At 41.1% G+C, this 8,059-nt stretch overlaps 1 long non-coding RNA gene across 1 annotated transcript; it reads right to left on the bottom strand.

Annotated features, from left to right (window-relative positions):
- Nucleotides 1-1,129: 1,129 nt before the first annotated feature.
- On the bottom strand, nt 1,130-1,766 carry LOC129163312 (uncharacterized). The gene is made up of 2 exons (XR_008563182.2): nt 1,294-1,766; nt 1,130-1,223 (listed from the first exon to the last, which is right to left on the bottom strand). It is a non-coding gene; the product is annotated as an uncharacterized lncRNA (long non-coding RNA).
- Nucleotides 1,767-8,059: the final 6,293 nt, after the last annotated feature.

Here is an 8,059-nt window from a genome sequence, read left to right as displayed (position 1 = left end):
TCTGCCTTCAAGACGCAAAACTCAGAGTCTATGTCGTGATATTTTACTTCCTGTACGTGGCCACAGACAACATAGTTGTATGCATCTAACGATTTGTATGCCCGTAGCTTCTCACGTGTGTACTTACTGGGCCTCTCCACTAAAAACGTATATATATCGGGCCACGCACCTACATCTTCCACCCATTCCGTAATGCCACAGGGATCCGGGAGTCTGTTCCCATTCGTTAGAGTTTAATAATATAACATTCAAGATTTGCCGGTGATAACCCCGCAGCGTAGCTTAATTAAGCCTGAAACAACGCCATTCTCTGTTGCCAAGCTGCGCGCATTCTCGCTGACGTCATATTGTTTACAAACAGTAAAAGGGTCTATGAGCCGAGGTATAGTCAAAAAGGTCAGGAAAGGTCTAGAACCCATGGCAGAAAAAAAACTCCCAAGTCTTAAGAGGGGGCAACAAATGTCATTTCATGACGGCAGAAGCAAGGGCATGGACTAAAGCCTCTATTTCACCGGATGTGAACACAGAATGCAATGTAATAGCGACGTTTTACCTGCGAGCTCCCGTCCAACTGGGATGCAATTTTCAGACACAAAACAGGAGCAAAAGCGTTCCACGCCACTGTCTCTCAAAGTCTGCAACGCCACATGTGATTTCAGAAGTCCACACAATAACAAGCAAAGAGAAAGACAGTGGTTTATTTTCGGTTTTCTTGGCCATGGTGGTTTCACAGGAAATGATGTACTTTTATTTTGAAAGTTTCCAAGTGTTTTACACTTCTTTTGTGTTAGACTTTCCGGTCTGGCCCAATCTCAAGTGCAGATTTTGACGTGTTTTGGAAACTTATTTATATAGCACCTTCAAGAGTCCTACAAGTCCCTTAGGTGTTTTACGGGGTGGGAACTTAAATCCTCTGCCACCATCACGCCATATGAACAAACCAAAACAAACCAGACTCACCTCCAGAATGCTAGCTTTCCGCCAGCTAACTCACATTGGTCTAATACTTTTCCATTAGTAAAATTAACAGTCATTTAAAAAGTTAAAGGTTTTGTAGATTTTTCAAGCAGAATGTCATGTTGTGGTGAAGTGATCTAACCCACGACATACAGAATCAGATCGGAGACGGTTTAAAAGGTTTAAATAAGGATTTATTGAAGGGAAACCAAGGGAGCAGCGTAAACGAAGCTGAGTTCTTGCACAGGGAGGCTGGTGCGGGAAAACTGTGGACAGATCGGAGTTAGAACCAGTTTGCGGAAGGAACGGGAAGTCAGACTTGTGCGGAGGACTTACGGTCTGGAGAGGAGGGAACTGGTTTGAGGGAGGAGTGGTCCGGTCTAAGTTGAGTGGCTTGCAGGGACTGAGATCCAGAAGTGAGACGTGGAGGGAGCTGAGTTTATGGAGGTCCAGGAAGTTTAGGTGGGCAGCTGGAGGTGGTTCTGGCCAGGGGAGAGGCTGAGAGACGTGCAGGGTTGGAGATCCAGGTGGTGTGGACTCCAGAGTTCTGCCAGTCCAAGATGAGAGTGTGTAGGTTTGTCTGGGAACAAGAGCAGGAGGTCAAAGGGCAAAAATCCAAAACTCATTAAATTCTTAAAAATCCAAAAACACAATCTAATTCTCAAAAGGCTTAAAGAGCTTGAACAAGATAAACTAGCGGCTGTTAGAAGGTACCCAGGTAGAGTAATCATCCAGCAAAGTGTAGGAGTCTCCCAGCTGCTTAAATACCCCTGGCCAGCTGATGAGCAGATCTGCTGCAGCTTGGTCACCTCCAGACATGCCCACCTGCAGAGGGAAACTCAAAAGACAGGGAGTGACAGCAGGGAAATACCTCAGACCGTGACACAGAAAGGTTTTAGCCAATGTTTGGGTCTTTCTTTTGTCCTCAGAAGATATGAATCATCCTAGGCAACAGAGCAGTATGAGCCTATGCTAAAAATCTGGATTCTGGACCAACGGCAGAAGTTGCAAAAGATTTTGCTCAGGACGTTGGTCTAGACACGCCCCATTGTAGCATCAACATGTCTACAATTGGCCCAAACAATTTTAGGTCTGTCCAATCGCAACATTCTGTAGAGCAGGGGTGTCAAACTCATTTAAGCTCAGGAGCCACATTGAGGGAAATCTAGTCCCAAGTGGGCCGGACCGGTAAATTAAAAACCACTTCAGATTGTTTCCTTTGTTTTAATACAATCAATATAAAACAAGGCTGGAGCCTGAGGACAGTGTATCCAAAATAGTACAAGTACAACACCTGAAGTGTACTTGAAAATTTGAAAAAAAAAATCAATCAATAAAAAAACATTCCTTAGTGATTCAAAGAGCTTACAGATCACATGGCTAGATCAGTTTCATGCAGCACTTAAAGTATATTTGACTCATTTTACTTTACATCTTTTAGCTTTCACCAGAACATCAATATCAGAAGTCACATCCTGAGTGGCAGCCAACTTCAGGATGTGATTCAAGTTCTTGTGTGGGCCTTGAGCGCAGCTTTGTTTTATTTATATTGATTACAGAGGAAACTTGCTCACAAAGATAAGTGTCTTTTCACTCTACATTGTAAAGTATGAAAATAAAGTTTACACAACCATCTCGCGGGCCGGATTTAACCCGCTTGCGGGCCGGATGCGGCCCGGATGCGGCCCGCGGGACGCATATTTGACACCCCTGCTGTAGAGAGAGGTTGGGAGAGCTTAACAGCTAAGGAACGGCACTGGTTTGAAATAACTTTGGACAATTAGACCAGCACTTTTCTTTAACCCTCCCACTGTCTTCACGGGTGACCCCGCCAGGAAAGTTGAGCATTGAGCAGGACTGATGGTTTATCCCTTGAGGTCTACGTGGCAGGGGTGAGGTGGTGCTCACTCCTGTTGTTGTTTTACACATTTACCTCTTCACTCGTTGCCAGTGATGAAAGGAAGTCTGATGTGTTTGTCATTTTGCTGAAGTTTGCACTTCCCGGGGCTTTTTTACCCTAATGGGCGTCCGTTGGTAATGTCTATCTAATACAAAAATGCTACTTGCTTGCAATGATTTAGGCATCTACTGCCCCCTATCGCCAGGAAAAACGCACACTGTCTCTTTACGTTCTGTTGCTTTTTGCTGATTGGTCCTAGCACTGTCCAATGGCCTGCGGAGACAGTCTGAAAGATAATTATAGATTCAGCCCTACTACCTATGGGTCATGGACAAACTATATTCTTATCTATAAAGGATTGCTTACCAGGCTAATTTCAACCACAAATAAGTTTACAGTTTTCAGGTTACAGCAAAAGCTTTTGTTTATGAAACATCCTTTTGAGGACAAAATTCATTTACTGTATGCCAGTAATTTAACCTAAAAGGAGAAACTAATCTGTGAGATAGACTCATTCCAGGCAAATCCAGATATTTAAGCCTTTATTTGTTATAACTGTGATGATTGTAGCTGATGAAAACCCCACATTCAAAATCTCAGACAATTAGAATATTGTAGGATCAATATTCTAGACTCAGTGTTACAGTCTAATGAATCCGGAAGAGCTGCAAAGGTTTCCTGAGCCTTTAGATCAGTGAACTTCAACTGGTGGCCCGCGGGCCACATCCTACCTGCCAGATCTTTCCACCCATCCCCTCAACCCCTTGACTCTAACGCCCCCCCCCCCCCCCCCCCCCCAACTGAGGAACTTTGAAATTTAGCAGCTAAATTCATGTTCCAAATACTAATACTTGTTTATGCTCTCCAAACACAACAAAAAGCTACAATCAAAACAATTTATATGGAAAACAAAGCTATTTCAAATATTAATAAATTAAGATACAATAACAATGTAACTTTATAGAGAAGCATCTTACGGTGCCGGCTGGAAAAAACTCCAGCCCTTTCAACAAATTTAGCTGAGGACCACCGCTTTAGATGGTCTCTCAGTCTAAACTAGATTACTGACCTAAATGTACTTTTGCTCCATATGCTAATTTTTTAAGTTTCACCTGTACTTTCATTTTAACCCTGACTTTGGGATGTTCCTTTTTAGGTTTTGTTGAGGTATGTAAAAGAACAGAGTTGAAATCATCCACACTTTTTTCTTTAAATCAGCAGAGAGGCCAGTCCAGTTTTATGTCCGAAACTATATAACTGGAATGTGGTTTGCTTACTAAAAACTGTATGGATATTCCTAAAATATCACATGCATATTACATTGAATCAGTCTACTTTTCTGCACAAAGAGAATGAATATAAATGACCCTGTACCATCACAAACCTTGAGCTTTTTTTTTCAAGAACAATTGAACCGGTCCTTTACATTTCTTTAAAAAATCATTAAAAAAGATGCATCCAACCACATTTTGTTTGTACCGTGAGATATAAATATATATTTGTGACTTAGGATTGCAGATTTAGTGTAGAAATGTAATAACAACCAGTAGAAAGATGACTAAAACAAACCCTCCTTGTTTTGTTCTGAATCGTTCCCATCTGTCCAGTGGAGTGGAAAGAATTTTTTTCAGTGTTATGTCCTCTCTTGCAGCAGACAAATAGCACCCTGATCATCTTTTTTTCTCACATGGGGAATCTGCTGACAGCAGTATCACATTGTGATTAACAATTTAACTATAATCCCCGTCTTTGGTATTGTTATTCCACAGATGACTGAATGCAGGAGCAAAACGCCAGCGATGCTGCACAGGCTTCATTTGATTCATTGATTGATTTATTGTTCGCCATGGTTGTAATAATTTCCCCCAAAGGTAATTTGCTAGCTCTTTATGGTTCAGAGGTATAAGCCTGAGGAGTTAATTAATCAGCTTTGCTCAGAAGCTTTGATGTAAAGATGCCAGTCTGAATTGGTATAAGGAGGCAAAAGTCTCTGTGACTTATTACAACAAAGATCACAAATTAGGTGGTAAACAGAGATGATCATGCTACGATGATTTCCAGACCTGGTGAGTTTGTAACCCTAACCCTTCTCATTCATAATAAGAATTTAAACATAATATGGACACTTTTTGACTGTTTACAAGTCATTTTTACATCTCAGTAACGAGATTTGAATATTTTCTGTTGCCATTCTACACACTCATCATTGCAATGGCATAGTTTCCCATTCGTTTTTTTATTCCTGTACATTATCTGCCATCTTTTTAATTCCACACAGTGTTTATTTTATTTTATTGTATCTTTCTTAAAATTAGTATGCATCTAATATTTAGATTTTTGGACATTTGATTATTTTGAACCTTTGTGACACAAACATTTCTCTACTGAGAGGCAAAAACGAATTCTCTATTCTATTCTATTCTATTCTATTCTATTCTATTCTATTCTATTCTATTCTAATGAGCCAAAAATGCAAAACTTTTGAAAAATTCAAATATTAAAAAGCAAAAACTCAAAAGTCCTTCAAAATTCGTATTAGTCGTAATCGTACAACAAACAGTGGTAATGTTATTGACAAGCAACAATGCACCCATTTAGTCACTTGCTACCTTGTCAAACAAATTACTGACAGCAAACAAAAATGTTTGCAAACAAACAGAATCACAAGATAGTAAAGTTATGTTCGCACCCAAATCCAGAACCTTCTCTCATCCTTTAAACCCCCTGATAATATCTGGTCTTTGTCAGTCCTAATTGAGGTTCAGTCTTGCCCCAATTTGCTTTTCGATAGTGTCTGAGCAGGGTCTCTTGTTTGTGGGGTTAAGTGCATCTTAATTAGTGCGTTAATCCAGTCACCACCAGAGAAACGTGAGGTGTAGAGCATCGAGGAGAGCTTTGTAATTGAGAGGCTGCTCCCTGTGCTCTGATTGTGTGTGTGTGTGTGTGTGTGTGTGTGCGTGCGTGCGTGCGTGCGTGCGTGCGTGTGTGTGTGTGTGTGTGTGTGTGTGTGTGTGTGTGTGTGTGTGTGTGTGTGTGTGTGGGATTGACTCCGTCTGCAGAAGCAAGGCAACAGGAATCGGACTGACATTTCATGCAGTATGATTAAAACCTCTAAACGTTCTGATTATTTTCACAAACGTCCTACCTCCCTTTAATTAAACCTAGATATTTATGTTCTAATAAAACTGTTGAAATAAAAACACATCCTTCGCCCACACCCCAAACCCTTTCTCATGTTTAGCTGTCACACTGGCGCTGAGGTTTTCTCACTGTATACTTTAGCGCCCTGTATGAGGTCTGTTTTTTCCCATGCCCCTACTCTCCCAGTCTAAATCACACACACACACACACACACACACACACACACACACACACACACACACACACACACACACACACACTTGAATCACATATTGGTAATCCCTCCATCTTGTAGTTTTATGATTATGTTTTTATGTCATTGTTTTAAACAGTCCTACTGATCAGGTAGAAACATGCTAACTGCTAACACACCTTCAGTGTCTGCCATTTTCTGCGTCTCCCTCATGTGTCTCCTTGTGTTCCCCAGTCCACTCCAGGGTTTTTTCCTTAGGTGTTCCTCTTAGGTTTATGTGCCCCTGTGGTCCCCCAGCCCCCTCCAGGTTCTCTCTTGGTTTCCCTTACGTTTTCCCTTAGCCCATTTGTGCCCAAAATTTTTTCAGAGTCGTAATGCACATCATTTTATCAGTTAAGTCCCTCTGAATCATGTTATATAATTTTTTTTCAATTATGTACTTTTTGGGGGGAAGAAAATGGTATATTTATGACTGGCAACACAGCTTGTCAATTCAATTCAATTCAATTCAAGTTTATTTATATAGCGCCAAATCACGACAAGAGTCGTCTCAAGGCACTTCACATAATAAACATTCCAATTCACAGTTCATTAAGCCAATCAGAAATAATGTTTCCTATATAAGGAACCCAGCAAATTGCATCAAGTCACTGACTAGTGTCAGTGACTATACAGCAATCCTCATACTAAGCAAGCATGCAGCGACAGTGGAGAGGAAAACTCCCTTTTAACAGGAAGAAACCTCCAGAGAATCCTGGCTCAGTATAAGCAGCCATCCTCCACGACTCACTGGGGATCGAGAAGACAGAGCAGGCAGACACACACACACACACACACACACACACACACACACACACACACACACACACACACACACACACACACACACACACACACACACACACACACACAAGTAATGTGTCTATAGTTATATTGTGATGTCTTAGTAAATATTGTATTTGGTGAAAGATAAACTTTATTGTATTTATCCTAGTGGATCTATAATTAAACGGATAAACTAGTATTAGCACATCAAAAGTCAATGAAAACAAAAAGTTATTATCAGGAGAGAGAGAATGTATTAGTGGTTAGCAGCAGTGTGCTAGTCGATGGCCCCCTCCATGAGGCCACCAAAGCTCAGCAGAACGTCATCGCAGCTTCTTCTGGGGAGAAAAACACTCACAGAGAAAATAAAGTTAACAGCTGAAATTGCACAAAATAGTACAGTTAAAGAGCAGACTGTAGAAGAAAGCAGTAGAGTGTGAAAAGTGGTCAGTGTGTCCTCCAGCAGTCTAAGCCTATAGCAGCCTAACTACAGAGTTAACTCTGGATAACCTATCCTATTTAGATGTAGGCATGTTGGAGGCAGGGCAAGGGAGAGCCGTCTTTACCGACTGTACACTCCACCTCCCTGTAATCCCCCACTTGTCCAGATTTAGGCTAACATCAGATTTTAACTATAAGCCCTATCAAATAAAAATGTTTTAAGCCTATTCTTAAAAGTAGACAAAGTGTCTGCCTCACGGACTAAAGCTGGGAGCTGGTTCCACAGGAGAGGAGCCTGATAACTAAAAGATCTGCCTCCCATCCTAAGTTTAGATATTCTTGGAACCACCAGTAAACCTGCAGTCTGAGAGCGAAGTGCTCGGTTAGGAACATATGGAACAATCAGATTACTGATGTATGATGGAGCTTGATTATTAAGAGCTTTATATGTGAGAAGAAGGATCTTAAAATCTATTCTGAATTTAACAGGTAGCCATTGTAGGGAAGCTAAGACAGGAGAGATATGATCTCTCTTTTTAATTCTCATCAGAACTCTAGCTGCAGCATTTTGGACAAGCTGAAGACTTTTAACTACATTCTGT

This window comes from Nothobranchius furzeri, chromosome 5 (assembly GCF_043380555.1).
Source record: "Nothobranchius furzeri strain GRZ-AD chromosome 5, NfurGRZ-RIMD1, whole genome shotgun sequence".
Taxonomy (NCBI): Eukaryota; Metazoa; Chordata; class Actinopteri; order Cyprinodontiformes; family Nothobranchiidae; genus Nothobranchius; species Nothobranchius furzeri.
The sequence above is the reverse complement of the archived record's forward strand: the minus strand, read 5'-3'. Positions and strand labels throughout refer to the sequence as shown.